The sequence below is a fragment of the Tenrec ecaudatus genome, chromosome 2 (assembly GCF_050624435.1).
Source record: "Tenrec ecaudatus isolate mTenEca1 chromosome 2, mTenEca1.hap1, whole genome shotgun sequence".
NCBI classification, from domain to species: domain Eukaryota; kingdom Metazoa; phylum Chordata; class Mammalia; order Afrosoricida; family Tenrecidae; genus Tenrec; species Tenrec ecaudatus.
This window is the reverse complement of record NC_134531.1, coordinates 143749438-143770449: the sequence shown is the minus strand read 5'-3', so window position 1 is coordinate 143770449 and position 21012 is coordinate 143749438.

The following is a 21012-nucleotide window of genomic DNA, read 5'->3' as shown; positions in this document are numbered from 1 at the left end:
CTGTGAGTTTCCAAGACACTAACAGTTTACGGAAGTAGAAAGCCCTGCCTTTCTCCTGAGGAGTGGTTGGTGATTTTGAACTGCTGACCTTGCAGATCACAACCAAATGCATAACCACTAAGCCACCAGGGTTCCTTCCCACCAGAGGTCAGTCCCTGGAAAAGGACATCATGCTTATTAAAGTAGAGAGGCAAAATATTGAAAGCACCATGCACTGCCAAAAGAACGAATAAATCTGTCTTGGAATAAGTACAGCCAGAGTCCTCCTTAGAAGCAAGGATGGTGAGACTTCATCTTACATACTTTAGACTTGTTATCAGGAGAGACCAGTCCCTGGAAAAGGACATAATTGGTAGAAGGGCAGCAAAAAACCAAGATTAATTGACATAGTGAGTGTAACAATTGTGAGGGTGGCACAGGACCGGGTGGTGTGCACGAGGTCCCTCTGAGTTGGAAACAACTGCACAGCACGTGCACCTAACAACAGCAACGGTTTACAAAGCCTCAGAAAGCTTATGCCTACAATCAACTCAATGGTAGTGGGGTTTTGTTTCCCTGGCATCAGCTGCTTTGGAGAATGCCTCGCATGAATACCTGTTGGGAATCTTCCGATTAAAATTTAGTACTCTTCTGCTTCATGATTTCAGCTGGAGATAGCGCAGTACACAACACAGATATGAATTGTTGCTCTTATAGAGCGTCTGTTCATAGGAGAGAATACATGTTAGAAGATGATGGGTAGTATGGAACCATTTTGGGGGACTTCGGGGAATGCTGCAGGGCAGGATGTAAAGGTAGCACAGTTTAAAATGGGAGGGGGTAATCTCTTTAAGTCAATGACATGAAGGAAGTGCGAGAGTGAACATTGTCGCTAGCTGTTCAACTGCCGGGGAGATGATTCCCATTCGTGGGGACCCTTTCGCACTGCTCCGGTGGGTTTCTTCGGCTGAAACTATATATGGGAGTACAAAGCGCTCACTTTCTCCCAAGGAGTAGCTGGTGACTTCCAATGCATAGTCTACTTTGCCACCAGGGTTGTTAAAGGAATAACCAGACTCAGAAACTCACTGCCGACTCCTAGTGAACTTACAGAACAGGGCAGCACTGCTTCTGTGAGTTTCTAAGACTGTACGTAGGAGTAGAAAGCCCTTTATCCTGGGGAGCAGCTGGGGTTTAGGACTGCTGGCCTGTGGATCACAGCCCAATACGTAACCATCACGCCACCAGAGCTCCCCATGAGAGGGTAGGAAGAGTGCAGGCCCTCAAGTCCGGCTGTGCCTGGCCTCTGAGGAGCAGCCAGGCAGCCAGCATAGCTGCAACTGAGGGAAGAGGGGGAAGGAGCAGCTAATGAAGTCAGAAAGGGCCCAGATGAAGGCCTTTGAAGGTTTTTGTAAGGATTTTTTGGCCTGGACTACGAGAATTGGTGAGTCATTTTAAGATTCTGAGCAGTGATATGAGCTGACTTGAATTTTAAAGGATTCTGGTTTTCCTTCTCAAAATTGGGATGCCTTTGGTTTAGCTTTCAATGAGGTTTAAGAGAAAAGTAATCAGAGCTACTTTCAGGTGTAACATCCACAATTATAATTTAAAGATGCTTTTTTTGGCCCAAATTAAGTCTTAATTGGTGATGTGAAGCTAGGATGATGGTCTGTTTGCAGGATTGGCCCTTAATTAGTTATCTGAGTATCTGGGAACTTGGAATTGGGAGTGTCCCTACCATGCTATAAGGAACGAGGGGAGTTCACGGTTGCCTGGATTGTTTGTGCAAGTAATATGGTTTACGTTAAACATCCTCACAGGTGTCTTCCTTCCACAATCAGCTCTCGTGTTCCCTCTCATCTCCTGCACTCATTGCTTGCTCTTGATAAACCATTGCAGCAGTTAATGTCTCTAGGAACCCAATCCTGTGCTTCATAAGCCGGGAAAGCTAACAGACACAATAAAAACCAAAATGGAAAAAAGAAAATAATAACATAAAGATAAAAATAAAAATAAGAGTAAGAAGGACAAGACTACCAACAATATTTTAAAAGCCAAAGAAGACATTTCTGTTGTGGAAGAAGGGAGAAATATTTGAACCTAGAGCAAATTCAGATTGGGTCAGGAGGGAGGTCAACTGGCCAAGTATCATATTATACCCTGGTATGATCCACCACAATCAAGCAAGTTTACAATAATCTCTGAGAGTAAAGTTGTTTTAGCCACACACCTGTGGCTAGCGTGGATCTGTCATAAGCTTAATCTGACAAGATACTCTACAGATGGATTGTGGGTTCCCATTGTCCCTCCATAGACTTCTACAAATTGGATGTTCACCAGTTAAACTCTGATACTTTTCCTTTCATCATATTTGGAATTTGTAATCATCATTTCTAGATCTTATAGGCTGGTGTGCTTCTTTGATGTGGACTTAGTTGACCCCTTGCTTAGATGGCTGCTTGATTTAATACATCTCTTTAAGACCGCATACATTGTTCCAGTTGTTAGCCGGGCACCATCTGCTTCCTTCACCACACTTTACTGTAGCCCCCATACCTTCAGTGATCTCTTCATGAAGGTGAGTATTGAGCAGGGCCATGTTATGAGAACTGTTCTTGGATTAGGGCTGGAATTATGTGGGAGCCTAGGATTCATCTGCTTGTCCACAGGTTACAGACTACTCTGGTTCACTTGATGGTCATATTATGACAAAAAAAACACAACCAAACAACACCCCCCCCCCCAAATTTTTAAAACAAAGAAGCAGAAAAATATTGTCAATCTTCCCCCTGGGATAGTATTTCTCCTTATGGTAGTAGACTCAAACAATAGTTGTCCTTTTGTGATTGACCAATTTCATCATAATAGCCAAAATAATGGTTTACAGCACCTTCCATGTCATGTAGTAGTTCATGCTTTCATCACTGTTTTTTAAAGGATACACAGTATTCCATTGTGTGTATGTACCAGTTTCTTTATCCATTCTTCTACTTTTGGGAATTTGGGCTGCTTCTAGTTTCTTGCTATTGTGAACTGTGAGGCTATGAACATGGGAGAGCATGCCTCCACTCGTGTCCCTTGTTTATTTCATGTAGATGCCTAATAGTGGTATTGCTGGATTACATGGGATTTAAATTCCCAGTTGCTTTTAAGTATTTTCCATAGTGGTTGTATGTAGTTACAAGTCCATCAACAATATATATGAGTTCCAATCTCTTCACATCCTCTCCTACCTTTGTTGTTTTCTATTTCGCTTTTTTAAAAAAATTGGAGCAGCACTGTGGGTATAAAGTGGTATCTCATTGTGGGTTTAATTTTCATCTCCCTGATGGTTAGTGATTGTGAGCATGTCTTCATGTGTTTGTTAGCCATTTGGTGTCATTTTTGGTGAACTATCATGTCTTCTCACTTCTTAGTTAGGTAATTTGTTATTTACCAATCAATGGGCTCTAGTTTTATAAGACAGGCAGTCTTTATGGAAGCAGACTGCCATGGCCTTCTATGGAATGGCTAGTGGGTTCAAATGGCAATACTTAGGTTCCCAACCAAGCACTTTAGTCGCTGCACTCCCGGGGATCTTTCCTATGTGAGCACACCAAATCAAAACCAAACCTGCTGTCATAGTGCCAATTCTGACTCATACTTTACCTTATCCAGGGTTTTCTGAGACTAAACATTTACAGGACCAGCTAGCCTCATCTTTTCCCCCATAGAGCAGCGCATCAATTTGAACAGCTAACCTGGTAGTTAGTAGTCTAAAGCCTAATGCACAACATGAACAGGACTGTGACCAACCTCCAGCAAAAACCTTGGGTACTGAGTCTAATAGGGTTCCCCAGGTCTAAGAATCCTGTGCATGCAGCTGCCTTTTTGCTGCTGAGAGCAGATACACTCTGTGAGAGAGAGTATAAGCCTCTCAAGTTTCTTGAATCCTTCTAGCAAATCTCCGTTGTGTAGTTGTTCTTGGGGAACCCTGAGGTAGCACTTTTGTTGTTGTTTAAATGTAACCAAGTTAAGGGGAAAGCATCAGGGGGTGGGTTAGAGGGTATAGTTTTGGGTAATCTATCCATATACAGAAGTCAGCCAGCCTGTGCTTAGCAGGGAAATCTTCTGAACCATTTATGCTTTAATTTTAATGCCTTCGCTTTCTCTGAAAGGTGTTTGCATTATCATTAACTCCGAGATGGTTGACAAGAGAAAGATAAGGCTTTCTACTCCAGTAAAGAGTCTTCGGAAGCGACAGGGGCAGCCCTCCCCTGTCTGATACGGTCGCCATAATTTGGAAGGGACTAGATAGTAGTGTCTCCCCACCTCCCTCAGCTATTTTGAACCTCTGAAGGCTCACTGCCATCATATGAATATTTTGTGAGCATAATTATGTTTTAAAAGAGGGGCTGACTTGTATAGTTAAGTCTTTTAAACTATCCAAATGAAGACAGTTGTTGAATAAGCACCCAAAGTAGTTAAGTAGGTAGAAAGGATGCATAACTACTAGGAGCAACACCAACCCATGGCAGGTTTAAGAACGTCACTATGTTACCAGAAAGGTTGCCTTGATTGGGAAACCATTTGCATGGAAATGTTAAGCAAATTGAGCAAAAAGGGAAGTTATTTTAGCAAAAAAAAAAAGCAAGATAAGTTATTCTGGAAATTTTGATACAGAGAAAATAAGACTGGTTACAGAAGAGCGCTTGTGGCAAAAATACCCGTTTCGATCTTCATTTCTGTTATGTCCTTATGTTAGAGGCACCGCCAGGTCCCCTTGGATCTATGGATAGACCCATGAGGTTGCAGCCTTATTATTCTCCATGAGAGGAGCTATTTGTTTGCTTCCATTCAATTGGTTTCTGTCACACTTTCATAGTTTTATAAATGAAATTGGGGACAATAACTTCTCCAGTGGGCTGGGGAGAATGGGGAAGAAAGAACCATTCACATTTTCAGTCTTTGGGGCTCCATTACTAGCATTTTAACCTGAGAAAACAATTCCATAAGAGCAACGCAGTCTACACAAAGGGGATCATCTCAGCATTCTCTGCAGCAAGAAACCAGAAACCATCGAAATGTCAAACATTAGCGATATGATCTGACAAATGAAAAGACTTGCTGCTATTCGAATAAAAGTTACAGAATGTGGCAAGAGGTTGGAATAGGAAAAAAGTAGAATACAAAAATATAAGTGGGGGTACCCCCCCAAAATGGATTTTTTTTTTTTTACAAAACAACCTTATCACCTTAAAGTACTCTCCATTACATTTAATACAGTTGTCGAATCTGTGACTCCATTCTTGGAAACATTTTTCAAACTCATCTGTTTGGATGGCTGACAGCACCTCCCTCAGTTTTTCCTTCTTCTCTTTTATGTTGTCAAATCACTGTCCTTTCATGTTCCTCTTCATTTGTGGAAACAAAAAGAAGTCGCACAGAATGAGGTCAGGTAAGGAGCATGGGGCACGAGAGGCATACTGTCATTTGCCAAAAATTGGTGCATTGAGATGACTTTGTGAGCTGGTGCATTGTTGTGGTGGCAGAATCAGTCCCCTGTGTGCTACAAAAATCAGGTCTTTTTTGTGGCATGCAACCTTTTCAGAAGAGCCTCTACATAGAAAGCTTGAATAACAGTCTGACCTGGTGGAATGGACTCCAAATGCACTATCCCTTTCACATAAAAAAAAAAAGTGAGCAGTGTCTTGCTCTTTGATTTCATTTGACGAGCTTTTGGGGGGCCAGGTGAACATGGCATCTTCTCCTGGCTTGATTGATGTCTGATTTCGGGGGCATAAGAACAGCTCCGTGTCTCATCACCAGTAATGACCTTGGGGAAAAAGTCTGGGTTGTTATGGAGCTGTTCTTGCAAAGTACGGCATGTTTCCACGTGTTGCTCTTCTTCCTCATCAGAACCCAAGGCACAAATTTTGCAGCGACCCTTTTCATTCCCAAATCGTCCTTAAAATTTGCTAAACCACAATTGGACACCCTCCCCCCCTGAAAGGTTTACAAGGAAAAGACGATTCAACCAGGGTGCAGTATAGCATCGAAGAAACACATCACTCCTCTAGTTCCTGCATGCATCTTCCCCCCACTATCATGACCCAGGTCTCTCTTACAAATCTGGCTATACCAGAGAACACTCATTGGGACAGATAAGAGCTCTTAACACATGGAATTCAGGACAGATAAAACCCTCAGGAACAGAAGTGGGAGTAGTGATATCATGAGGGTAGAGGAATGGGGGGAGGAAAAAGGGGGAACCCATCACAAAGTTGGATATATAGCCACCCCCAAGGGGGACAAATAACAGAAAGTGGGTGAAGGGAGATAACAGATAGTGTAAAACACGAAACAACAACAATAATATATAATTGATCAAGGATTCATGAGAGTGGGAGGGTGGGTCAGGGAGGGGATAAAAAGCTGATACCAAGGGCTCAAGTAGAAAATGTTTTGGAAATGTTGATGGCAACATATGTACAAGTGTGTTTAATGTAATTGAATGATGGATTACTATAAGATTTGTAAGAGAAAAAAAAAGATTTGTAAGAGACTCCCAATAGAATGATTAATTTTAAAAAGTGAGAGAAAAATTCACTGAACGGCGCTCCAAGATTGTCCAGATAGCATCCCTATCCCTTCACTGGTCAGCTGTTGGTCTTCAAGCACAAGTGGACAAATTTTGTCAACATTTTCATCTGTTTGGGAAGTTGCCAGACATCCAGAACGAGGTTTGTCATCAATTGACATTTCACTTTATTTGAAATGAGAAAACCAGCAGAAGGACATTGAACCTCTACTAAAGTACTTCCTCAATGCAAGAATACTTCTATTAAATTGGCACTCTATGATGATCACCTTCCCAACACAACCGCTGATGACAAAGCGGGTGAATGAGCAAATGTGAAGAAAGCTGATGGTGCCCGGCTATCAAAAGATATAGCGTCTGGGGTCTTAAAGGCTTGAAGGTAAACAAGCGGCCATCTAGCTCAGAAGCAACAAAGCCCACATGGAAGAACACACCAGCCTGTGTAATCACGAGGTGCCACAGGGATCAGTTATCAGGATTCAAAGAAAGAAAAATCATATCATTGGGTGCACACCTCCATGATACGATCACTGAAGACAAATGGGTGTATAAGCAAATGTGGTGAAGGAAGCTGATGGTGCCCAGCTATCAAAAGGTTTAGCGTCTGGGGTCTTAAAGGCTTGAAGGTGAACAAGCGGCCATCTAGCTCAGAAGCAACAAAGTCCGCATGGAAGAAGCACACCAGCCTGTGCGATCACGAGGTGTCGAAGGGATCAGGTATAAGGCATCATCAGAACAAAAAACTTCTTACCATAGTGAATGAAGGGGGAAGTGCAGAGTGGAGACCCAGAGCCCATTTGTCAGCCACTGGAGATCCCCTCATAGAGGGGTCTAGGGGAGGAGATGAGCCAGTCAAGGTGCGATGTATCAACGATGAAAAATACAACTTTCCTCTAGTTCCTAACTGCTTCCTCCCATCCCCTCACTCCCCACTATCATGATCTGAATTCTACCTTGCAAGTTTGGCTAGACCAGAGGAAGTACACTGGTACAGATAAGAACTGGAAACACAGGGAATCTAGGGAAGATGATCCCTCCAGGACCCAGGGTGTGAGTGGCGATACTGGGAGGGTAGAGGGAGAGTGGGTTGGAAAGAGGGAACTGATTACAAGGATCTACATGTGACCTCCTCCCTGGGAGATGGACAGCAGAGAAGTGGGTGAAGGGAGTCGTCGGATAGGGCAAGATGTGGCAAAATAATAATTTATAAATTATCAAGGGCTCATGAGGGAGGGGGGAGCGGGGAGGGAGGGAGGGAGAAAATGAGGACCTGATGCCGGGGGCTTTAGTGGAGAGCAAATGTTTTTAGAATGATGAGGGCAGTAGTGAATGTACAGATGTGCTTTATACAATTGATGCATGTATGTATTATGATGAGTTGTATGAGCCCCTAATAAAACGATTAAAAAAAAAGAGAAAACCACTCATACAATTGAGTTTTTTGCCATAGTGCTGTCCTTGTATGCGGTGTTCAACATCACAATAGTTTCTGCAATATTTTTCCCAAGCAGGAAACAAAATTTCACAGCCGTACACTATTCTCTTCAATCTGCCATCACATAAATAAAGATTCAAAATAAAAGGTTGGATTCATTTTTTAAAAATGAGGTTTGAGTGAAACTGCTTTTATGAAAAAGTTCCCTGTGACCAGAGAGAACCTTCCTAGGTGACACCACTAGGTGCACTAAATCAGAGTGAGTTGCTTGATGCTCTCCTAGTAGGAAAAATGTGAAAAGAAAAGAAAAAGTATATTACAGAAGCTCTGCCCAGTGGTGCTTTTCCTTTTACCTTCCTTATACCTTATACTGTTTTATTTTGTTATCCCCGCATATACATGCCATTTAATCTGATACAACATTTATGTATATTAAAATCATGGGATTAAAAAATCTCATTTAAAGATTGAAATGAAATGATGGTGTGTTAATCTGGGTTGTCTAGAGAAACAAATCTAGTGACAATTATCTATGTATAGCCTAGAGCTTTATATCAAGAAGTATTTATATATGTAGAAAGCATTCCAGCCCAGTCCAACTTGAGTCTATAAGCCTGACACTACCCCATAGGCCCCTCTTCAGATTCATGTAACCCCATGCAGTGTTGAAGAACGCCGGAAGATCACAGGCTGGTGGGTGCAGGGTCATGTGGATCCAAGTCGGTGGGATTATGGCAGGGCACTGGCAGCTCTCAGGGTCAGTGGCAGAATCTCAGCAAGCAGGAAGATGAAGGGGCAGAGAGAGAGAGGGAGGTTCCCAGGTTCCCCTGGTTATAAGGCCACCCCACCAAGGAGGCACCATAGAATGAAGATAAAGGATTGCAGCCTTCAGTAGGGATGACAACTAAATGTAAAGGAAACCCAAATCCTCACAACTGATAAATGGAAAAAAAGGTTAAAGTCAAGAATCTTGTCTTGCTTGAATCCACAAGCAATGCTCATGGAAGCAGTAGCCAAGAGATGAGTTGCATTAGGTCAATCTGCTGCACAAGGCCTCTTCAGAGTATTGAGAAAGAAGGATGTGATTTGATGACTAAGATGGGTCTGACCCGAGTCATGGTATTTTCAATTGGATAAGGAGGATCCAAGAAGAATGGATGCATTTGAATTGTGGTGCTGGGGAAGAATATTGAAATTACCGTGTGGGCTGCTAAAAGGACACATCAATCTGTCTTGGAAGAGGTAAGGCTAGAGTGCTCCTTAGAGATAAAGGCGGCGAGACTTTGTCTTACATACTTTGAACATATTGTCAGGAGAGACCAGTCCCTGAAGAAGGGACATCATGCTTAGTGAAATAGAGGTGCAGTGAAAAAGAGAAGACCCTCAATGAGATGATTGACATCATGTCTGCAGCAATGGGCTAATGCATAGAAGCAATTGTGAGGTTGGTGCAGGACCAGGCAATGTTTCTGTTGTGCATAAGGTTGCTATGGGTTAGAACTGACTTGATGACACCCAACAACAACAATGAATAGAAGCAGAACATTGTCAGACATAGAGCCAGAAGATCAGCCCCTCAGGTTGGAGGGCACTCAACATGCCTGATAAAGAACTGCCTTCACAGACTTGTACATAATGGCACGGATGGAGTAACGCCTTCAGGTCCTTCATTTGCCGATGGAGCATGACTCAAAATGAGAGAAACAGCTGCAAACATCAGTTAGTAATTGTAACTTGGAATGTACTACGTATGAATCTAGAAAAATTGGAAGTTGCTAAAAATGAAATGGAATGCATAAAGTGATATTCTGGGCACTAGTGAACTGAAATGGACTGGTACTGGCCATTTTGAATAAGAAAATCATGGTTTACTATGCTGTGAGTGCCACAATCAAGAGGAACGGTATGGCATTCATTGTCCAAAAGGGCATTTCAAGATCTCCCTTGAAATATAACGTTATCTGTGATAGGATAATGTCTACCCACTTTCAAGGAAATCCGACCAATACAACTGTCATTCACATTTCTGCTCTAATCACTGAAGCTAGTGATACGGAAATTGAAGAATTCTACCATTGTCTTGCCTAAAATTGATCAAACATGTGATCAAGATGTATTGATCATTATTGGCAACTGGAATGCAAATGTTGGAAACAAAGAGGAAGGAATATTGTCAAAGATAGTGGCAGAGGAAACAGTAGTTCCTTCTCTTGTGTTAAAAATATGGTCTTTCAAAATGGGTGCATAAGCAAATTGGTGAAGAAAGCTGATGGTGCCGGGCTATCAAAAGATATAGTGTCTGGAGTTTCAAAGGCTTGAAGATAAACAAGTGTCCATCTAACTGAGAAGCAACAAAGCTCGTATGGTAAAGCACACGAGCCTGTGTGATCATAAGGTATCCATGGGATCAGGTATCAGACATCAAAGACCCAGAACAAAAAATCATATCAATGTGAATGAGGGGGAGTGTGAAGTGGTTACCCAAAGTTCATCTGTAGATAATTGGACATCCCCTTAGAGAAGAGTCACAAGGAAGAGATGAGCCAGTCAGGGTACAGTATAGCACCGATGAAACAAACAACTTTCCAACTTTCCGCTAGTTCTTTAATGCTTCCTTCCCCCAACTATCATGACCCCAATTCTACCTTACAAATATGGCTAGACCAGAGCATGTACACTGATACAGATAAGAGCTGGAAACACAGAAAATCCAGGACAGACACCCTCATCCTCCAGGACCAATATTGAGAGTAGCAATACCAGGAGGGTAAGGATAAGGTAGAGGGAGAAGGGGAACCAATCACAATGATTGACATATAGCCTCCTCCCAGGGGATACAGACAACAGAAAAGTGGGTGAAGGGAGAAAGCAGTCCGTGTAAGACATAAAAAATATAATAATTTATAAATTATCAAGGGTTCATGAGGGAGGTATGTAGGGGAGGGAGCCTGATTTAATGTAAGATTTATATTAATATGTTTCAGCCTATTATCTCACTTGTGGTTTTTAAAAAATCATTTTATTGGAGGCTGATACAACTCATCACAATCCATACATCTATCCATTCTGTCAAGCATATTTATACATTTTTTTGCCATCATTATTTTCAAAACATTTTCTTTCTACTTGAGCCCTTGCTGTCAGCTCCTCATTTCCCCCTTCTCTCCCTCATGGACCCTTGATATTTTATAAAACTTTTTTTCATACCTTACACTGACCAATATCTCCGTTCACCCACTTTTGTGTTGTCCATTCCCCAGGGAGGTGGTTATGTGTAGATCTTTGTGATTGGTTCCCCCTCTCTCCCCCACTTTCCCCTTCCCCTCCTGGTTTCGCTACTTTCATTGTTGGTGCTGAGGGGGCAAACGTCTATCATGTTACCTCCAGCTTAATTTCTATCACCAAGACCATATTTTCATTCTTTTAAAACAATTTTATTATCAATAATCCATATACTATACAATTCAATAGTTCTATCATATCAAGAAGAATGTATGATCATCACCACAATCAGACTTGGAACATTTTCTTCTTTCTTGTACTCATTGTTATTAGCCCCCTTCTTCCCCACATCCTCTCTCCTGCTATACCCACCATGAAACCATGAATCCAGTTACTGTCTCTATAGATTTGTCTCTCCTATGTGCAAAAGAACAACAAGCTAACAATAATAACAAAACAGAGGAAAATCACAATCAAAAAGAAAGTTGAAACTATTAAAAACTAGGACAAGTTTAAAATTGGCCAAAATGGAGACAGATGATAGGGTGTTAAATTTTCACCTAACTGTATCAGAATGCAACAATTTTGATTCAATTTCAACTGAGTTATTTCACGTAAAAAGCAAAGTAAACAAAGAATGATACACTTTCACTTACTCCACATACAGGTAAAAGAATTTTGCAATACCAATGACTTATTTTTAGCAAACTTCTGTTTTCAGCAACACAAAAGGACATGTCGACTTTTCCAGAGGGAACACACAGAAATCAAACTGACTACATCTGTGGGAAGAAATGATGGAGACTCATTATCAGCAGCTAAAACAAAGCCAGGGATCTGACTGTGGAACAGAGAGACCATCAATTGCTCAGGTTAAAGTTGATGAACATTAAAATATAGAGAGACACCCCCAGCCAGTCCTGGGGCCTTGGGGCTTGGCTCAAGGGGAGTCCCTCTGGGACATGGGGGTACAGTGAATGGTATGACTCTTTGCTGGGCATGCCTACACAGTAGGGTATGCTGCGCCCCCCCCCAGGGTTTCCCACATGGGCTCCAATAAATTTTAAAAGAAGCTTGAAAAAAATATATAGAGAGAACCAAAAACATAACCCAAGTAGGTTTCTTCTGAATTTCCAGAACATCTCAAGTATACATTTGATGCATTGAACCCTAATGACAGAAGACATGATGAGGGAGGACATTAAATCAGAAAGCAAAAGACCATTAGACAGGAAAGAAAGAGTAGCTCAAAGTGGGTGTCTGAAGAGACTCTGAACTTGGCTCTTAATTGTAGAGCCACTATGGCAAATGGAAGAAATGATGTCAAGGAGTTGAATAGAAAGCTTCCAAGAGCAGCTCGAGAAGACAAAGCCAAATATTATAATGAAATGTGCAAAGACCTAGACTAGAAAACCCACAGGAAGAACATGCTCAGCTTATCTGAAACGGAGAGAACTCAAGGAAAAATTCAAGCCTCTGATCGCAATATTGAAAGATTCTATGGACAAAATATTGAATGATTCAAGAAGCATCAAAAGAAGATGGAATCCAGGATGGATGATACCTTCAGGACCAGGGGGGTGAGGGGCGAGGCTGGGAGAGTGGAGGGTGAGTGGGTTGGAAAGGGGGAACTGATTACAAGGATCCACATGTGACCTCCTCCCTGGGAGATGGACGGCAGAGAAGGGGAGGGGGGTAGGGAGACTCCGGATAGGGCAAGATATGACAAAATAACAATCTATACATTATCAAGGGCTCATAAGGGAAGGGGGAGCGGGGAGGGAGGGGAAAAAAAAAGAGGACCTGATGCAAAGGGCTTAAGTGGAGAGCAAATGCTTTGAAAATGATTAGGGCACACCAGCCTGTGTGATCGAGTGGTCCCAAAGGGATCAGTTACCAGGCATCAAAAAACAAAAAATCATATCATTGACTGCACACCTCCATGATAGGATCGCTGAAGACAAATGGGTGCATAAGCAAATGTGGTGAAGAAAGCTGATGGTGCCCGGCTATCAAAAGAGATAGTGTCTGGGGTCTTAACGGCTTGAAGGTGAACAAGCGGCCATCTAGCTCAGAAGCAAAAAAGCCCACATGGAAGAAGCACACCGGCCAGTGCGATCACGAGGTGCCAAGGTACCAGGTATAAGGCATCATGCAAAAAATATATATATAAGTGTGTGTATGTATGTGTACATGTGTGTATATGTATATATATACCATATTAAATGAAGGGGGAAGTGCAGAGTGGAGACCCAAGGCCCAAGTGTCGGCCAATGGAGATCCCCTCATAGAGGGGTTTAGGAGAGGAGATGGGTTAATTAGGGTGTGAGGTAGTATCGATGAAGAACACAGCTTTCCCCAAGATCCTGGATGCTTCCTCCCCCCAACTACCATGATCCGAATTCTACCTTGCAGGCCTGGATAGGACAGAGGCTGTACACTGGTACATATGAGGGCTGGAGGTACAGGGAATCCAGGGTGGATGATACCTTCAGGACCAAGGGTGTGAGGGACGATGCTGGGAGAGTGGAGGGTGAGTGGGTTGGAAAGGGGGAACTGATTACAAGGATCCACATTTGACCTCTTCCCTGGGAGAGGGACAGCAGAGAAGGGGGGAAGGGAGACTCCGGATAGGGCAAGATATGACAAAATAACGATGTATAAATTACCAAGGGCACATGAGGGAGGGGGGAAAGGGGAGGGAGGGGAAATAAAAAAGAGGACCTGATGCAAGGGGCTTAAGTGGAGAGCAAATGCCTTGAGAATGATTGGGGCAGGGAATGTATGGATGTGCTTTATGCAATTGATGTATGTATATGTATGGATTGTGATAAGAGTTGTATGAGTCCCTAATAAAATGTAAAAAAAGAAGAGAAAAAAATGATTAAAGCAAAGACTGTACAGATGTGCTTTATACAATTGATGTATGTATATGTATGAACTGTGATAAGAATTGTATGAGCCGCAATAAATTGTTAAAAAAATGATTAGGGCAAAGAATGTACGGATGTGCTTTATACAATTGATGTATGTATATGTGTGGATTGTGATAAGAGTTGTATGAGCCCCTAATAAAATGTAATAAAAAAAAGAAGATGGAAAGAATACAGTCAACCGTACCAAAAGAACTAATCGACATTTCACCATTTCAGGAGGGAGCATATAAGCAAGAACCAATGGCGCTGAAGGAAGAAGTTCAAGCTGCACTGAAACCATTTAGTTAAAAACAAGGCTCCAGGAATTAATGGAAGACCCATTGAAATGTTTCACCAAGCTGATGAAGCACTGAAAACATTCATTGGTCTATGCCAGGAACTTTCGGAAGACTGGTACTTGGTCAACTGACTGGAAGAGATGAATATTTATGCCCATTCCAAATAAAGATGACCCAACAGACTGCTCAAACCATAAAACAATGTAACTGATAATTATATGAAAGTAAAACTTTGCTGGAGGTCATCCAACAACGGTCGCAGCAGCACATTGACAGGGAGCTGCCAGAGGTTCAGGCTGGAGTCTGAAGTGGATGTGGAACAAGGGATATCATTGCTGATGTCAGTTGGATCTTGGCTGAAAGCGAAGAATACAAGATAGATGTTTATTTGTGTTTTATTACTATGCCAATTTATCTGACTCTGGATCATAACAACTTATGGATAGCCTTGAGAAGAACAGGAATTCCAGAATCCTTCATTGTGCTCATGTAGAACTTGAACATGGATCAGGAGGCAGTTGGGGAAGCAGAACAAGGGAATACTGCATGGTTTAAAATCAGGAAAGGTGTGCCTCAGGGTTGTATCCTCTCATATACTTATTCAATCTGTAAGCAGAACAAACAGAGAAGCTGGATTATATGAAAAAGAACATGACATCAGGCCTGAAGAAAGGTTTATCAATAATCTGAGATATGCAGATGACACAACCTTGCTTGCTGAACGTGAAGAGAAACGGAAGCACTTGCTGATGAAGATCAAGGGTTGCAGCCTTCAGTGTAGATTATAGCTCAGTATAAAGAAGACCCCAATCCTCACAACTGGGCCAGTAGGTGACATCATGGTAAATGGAGAAAAGTTTGAAGTTGTCAAGGATTCCATCTTGCTTGGATCCACACTCTTGGAAGCAGCAGGCAAGAGATCAAATGGCAAGCTGCATTAGGTGGATCTGCTGCACAAGGCTTTTTTTTTTTTACAGTGTTGAAAAGCAAGGATGTTTCTTTGAGGACTAAGGTGGACCTGACTCAAGCCATGGTATTTTTAATAGACTCATATGCGTAAGAAAGTTGGACACTGGATAAGGAAAACTGCAGAAAAACCGATGCATCTGAATCATGGCGTTGGACCTCCAAAAGAGCCAACAGTTTTGTTTTGGAAGAAGTACAGCCAGAATGCTCCTTAGAGGTCAGGGTGGAGAGACTTCTTTCGTCTCATGGACTTTGGACGTGTTTTCAGGAGAGATCAGTTCCTGGCAAAGGACGTCATGTTTGGTAAAGTGGAGGGGCAGAGAAAAAGAGGCAGGTAGGGGAAGGAAGGCCCTTGATGAACTGGATTGACACAGCGGCTGCAACAGTGGGGTCAAACGTAACAACTGAGATGATGGAACCGCACATGATGCTGTTTGGTTCTTTTGTACATCGGCTCTCTGTGAGTTGAAGATGCCTTAAAGACCTCCAACAATAGCCTAACCAAGCGTGTGTGAGCTCTGCAGACCTGACAGGTGCACAAACCTGATTTTACCCGCATGCACATTTTCTTTGTATTCTTGACTTCCGGGCGATGTCCGTGCATGTTTTTCTTTTTCATGTGAAACTGCCCAGTTTCCTTTGGGCTTAGGAGAGAAGCAGCAACGCCATCTGATGAAGGACCAATACAGTCCATGTGAAGCTGCATACTTCAGAAAACAAAAACAAGAAAAACCAAAGAAGGTTGTAAGCAAGGATCAATATTCATTCTTGAATAGAATGTTCTGTGAAGGAATTTTTTTCTTCTTCCTAAGGCACTACTTACTGATAAAATTATTAACAGTGACAGGTCGGTAATGGGAACCCACCAGCTACTCCACGGATGTGCCACTGGACACCCTAGGTGGCAGTTCCAGCTTGTTTCACTGGGTCTGCGAGTCAGAAACACCTCCATGAGCATTGGCATTTGGGCTTGTTGTGAAGAAATGCACATGTTTACCAGCAGAGGGCACCAGTTACGAGTGACGGAAGGGAGAGAGGAACTGCTGGGAAGATCTTGGGGCCTGTGTTTGCACAGTATTGGCCTGAGTGCCCTGCTTGCTGCTAGTTGGCCTGACTTTTCTTTGATGCCCTGGGCATCCAGTGGTATTCCACAAGCCTTCCTCTAGGCCCTCGAGTCTAGGGCTAAGACTGGTAAGTTAGAGAACGGGAGAATCCAGGTGAAAGGACTTTATGATTGCTGGTGTTTTCAAGCCTCTGGCCAGAATTGAGGTGGAATTGCTTCTCGGCCTTTTGGCTAAGATCAAGTGCAGAACTGAGGTGGAAAGGGCAGTCGAATGGGCATTGGAAAGTCTGATTCCCCACCCAGTTTGGCCCCAAGCCACTGAATGGTCCCGAACCAGTCGCTCCTCTCTCTGAGCTTCGGTTGGCGTGTCTCTAAAATGGAGGTAATGTGATGAGGGTGGCCCCCTTTCCAAAGTGCCCTGGTGGTGGAGTGGTCAGTCATTGGGCTGCTAACTAAAAGGTTAGCCTTTCAAAACCACCAGTCACTTCATGGGAGAAAGACAGGGTTCCGGTCATGGAAACTCCCGGGGGCAGTTCTTCCCTGCCCTGTAGGGTCACACGGAGTCGGCATCAACTCCATGGCAGTCAGTTTGGTTTGGGTTTCAGTGTGTGCCTTCTCTGCACAACAGGTAAGTAGCTAAGGTGAGGCAAACCCAGGTTTCAATTTCGACTTCATATACTGCCTACCGGGCCTTTTGTTTAAGTCCTTTGGCTCTCAGAACCCTCATTTCCTCCCATTGAAAAGCAGGCTAGTAGTGCCTTCCCAGAGGGCCCTTGTGAGCGTCCAGGGAGCGGGTGCTTGGTCGACTCAGTTCACGTGCAAGGAAAGGAAGCTGGTCCTATTCACAGGCTGTCACTTTGAGTCAAAGGAGAGGATGGATGCGAAGCTTCAAAGTGGAACACAAATGGTGTGGCGATGACACTCTTGAATCCACTCCAGGGCCTGGACTCTTCTACCCTCCGAGGAGGTGGCCTGAGGGAACAAACCGCTGTTCCAGTTAGTTTGTGACTGTTTGGGGGCCTCCAGTTTCTTTGTGCCTCTCCCGACTTCCTGTTGAGGGTGGACTTTCAGGAGCCTAGGTAGAGTACGCTCAGTCACCACCGGAATCTGGTGGAAGGTTTGGCGCTACAGGTGTGAGTAGGCTGTAATTTAGCTCCACGGCTTCTCTAGCCTTGCTGACTTCACTGGTAACCGTGGCCACCGGAAGTAGGAAATGGCTCTGAGAATCCTGGCGCGGTGGCCCACGCGTTGACCCTAGCTGGTTTCCTTCTTGAGTCTAGCTCCGAGGCCTCCCAGAACTATTATTTGGTAGCATTGGCATGACCGATGAAAAGAAAAGCTGCCGAGGAGCCCTGGTGGCACAATGGGTAAGCATTGGGCTGCCATCCAAAAGGTCGGTAGTTCAAACCCACCAGCTACTGTCTGGGAGCAAGATGAAGCTGTCTGCTGCAGTGAAGATTGACAAAGTCACTATGCGTTGGTGGAGAAGAGCTCCGGAGTGCCTGTGACAGGCTGGGCTCTGTGCCTCGGGCTTTGTGGTCATTCACGTTTCAACTTAACAGCCATGGGAGGTACTAGTATCACCTTTTCACAGGTGAGAAAATGGAGATGTAAAAAAGCAATTTGCTTAGGGTCATGTTTCTGGTAGGTACATTTGGACCCTGGTGTCTCCAATCTTAATGATTTGGGCTCTTTTAATTGTTCTGTGTGGACTTTACGTGGTTATACATTAGAGTCACCTCTGGAGGTCACTGAACTTTCTGCTTCTCTGACTCTGAATCTTTAAGTGTGAGGTAGAGCCTGATTCTACACCTGCATTTTCTTTTTTCCCCCCAGGTTTACTGAAGCATAATTTAGATGAAATAAAATTCACTCCTTTGTAGTAACTTATGCAGTCATGTAAGTACCACCACAATCAAGAGACGGAACAGTCCCATAACCCTAAAAAGTTTTCTCATACCGTTTGGGCCCATAACACCTGCGATTTTAACCTGCTGGACCGATAATTGCAATGCCAAGCCAGGTGGGGGAACACTGCTGAAAATGTGAGGAACACAAGTCCTGGAAGAGGAAGAGCAAGATAAAAATAGCGCAAAGAGGGAAAATGATTGCCTTAGCTGTCTTCAGGAGCCTTGGGGTGCAGTGGTTATGTGGTAGGCTGTGATCTTCATGGTTGGCAGTTCGAAACCACCAGCAGCTTCGTGAAAGAACAACTGGGTTTACTACTCCTGTAAGCAGTTATGGTCTTGAAAACCCACCGGAGGTCGCTATGGGTCAGCATTGACTGGATGGTGGTGAGTTTGGTTTGGGGTTGGTAGCTGTTTTCAGCAAAATGACTGCCCTGGCTCCCTGTGCAGAGATGGAGGGTGGGAAAGAGAATGTTCTAGGCTAAACTCAGCTTAAAAAAACAACCAAGTTTTTTCTCTCCACACAGTTTCTTCCCAGAGCTACAGTGTTCTGAACAAAGTGGGTGAGTGGCTGGGAAAATGGCAGTGGAATGGAGGCTGGATGGCAGAAGCCGTGGATGTGGAAGGGGGCCTCCCTCTGCCCCCACCCCAGGTAGACCATTTTGGTTCCTTTGAATCTCTTCTGCAAGAATTCAGTAACACCAATTGTTGATCTGAATTCTGGTCAGGAAAACTAGCCTGGACCACCATTCAGACGGTGGCCTAGGAAGCATTTGGATAATAGAGCAGAGCGTGTAAAAATGTTCTCTCTGTTGTATGAGTCCCTAATAAAATGTAAAAAAAGAAAAGAGGAGAAAAAAATGATTAGGGCAAAGAATGTACAGATGTGCTTTATACAATTGATGTATGTATATGTATGAACTGTGATAAGAATTGTATGAGCCCCTAATAAATTGTTAAAATTAAAAAAAAAGTTCTCTCTGAATCTGGAGATGAAGGGTAAGCACTTGGCCCTCAGAGTCTGGAGATTTTGATTCTTGGCTCAGCTCTGGCCTCGGTTTTGCGAGGTGACCTTTCTTGTCTAGCCCCTCTCGCCTACCTGTTCGCCTACCTCTCACCGATGGAAGGAGGAGTAAACACAGCGTATGGATTGGCTAGCGTGGCGAAAGGAATTCTGTAGGCTCCTTCCCCTGGCTCTCAATAGTTGAATCTGGACACGTGGCTACATAAGACTTATCTTATAGATAAGTTCTGTCCAGTCCTTAACTGCTTCATTTTCTGATCTTTTTTTCTTTCTTGCTCTGGTTTGTTCAATGTGGTATTTCCCCCCTTTCCTGTTGTGTTGTGAAAAAAGGCATATGCGAAGGAGGACTCCCGCTCAGGCCCCTTCTGTGAATCCCCCGTTTTCTTCCTGCTGTGTGCACTCTGGCACAGGTTCTGCGATGTTGCTTCCGGATTTGTGAAGGGCAGCTTCTCCTGCTCCCTGTGATTCACCTCAAGAGGAAATAGCTGGAGCAGATATTTTGATAGAGGCGGAAGGGACAGAGGGGGAAAAAGATATGAGGGCCATTGTTGTGAAGGGAAGAAGTGGTGATAGAGGGCTGTGGAGCGTAACTGAAATCACCGGGGTCTCTCCTCCCTTGAGAAAGCATGACTCTGAGTAATGGCCTCGGCTTCAAGGACACCGAGGCGTGAGAGGGGAGTTCATCTTTGAGGATAACACGCGGCCAGTTTGACTTTTGAAAGTTGGATGAAGTTAAATTGCCCTTAGTTCTATCTCAATATCTGCTTTCCCTTGGGCCCCTTCCACCTGTTTATTTACCACTGGCTTAAATGAGCAGGTCAACCTTATCACAGTAATCGATTCACTGAATTTCCCAGACTTTGACATACACCACGTTGTCATCCCTAAAGCCCTACCAAACATTATAGGCTCCAGTAAAATTTCAGCGTAAACATTCTTACTGATTACAGTAATGAGGAGCATAGCATATTGAGAAAACATTTTTAGAATCGTAATTATGAAGCTGAAAGGACTCCCGAGACTGTGTAGACTGGCCCTATCTGGCAGAGGAAGGACTGGGCTCCAGCGAGGGGCAGGGAGGGGTGGGCGGTGAGGGAAGACTTGCGGGGAGGCCCCCAGATAAAGAATAGCAGTGTGGGTGACGGGAGATGCCCCGCTGCTTTTCCGAGGCATTCCAGGGGCTTCGGAACCAGTTTCCATGGCTGATGTAAGCAGTCACCAGGAGCGGACTGCCCCAATCACCCCTGAGCGTCTTGGATGTGACTCGGAGACACAGGTTGGCTCCTGCCTTCCATGGGATTATTTGTTCGTTTGGGAAGCAGGGCATTGGAGCAGGTGTGAGATGAGGCCATTCTGAAGGTGATTGGTGGTTATTGGCCCGATCAGGGCAAAGTTTGATTAGGAGAGGGGATGTGACTGGCCTCCAGGCGAAGATTAGGGGAGGCATCGGGGCTGGAGTTTAAAGGAGCTGAGTTGAGGGAGAATACAGGGTATGTGAGAGAGAGACCTTTAGCCGCAGCTGGAGGTTGGGTGGGAGGGAGGCTCAGTGGTTGGAGCCTCAGCTTGAGCTGCAATTTTAATTCAGCAGACTGCGTGTTCCACGGTGCGCTCGGAAGCGTGTG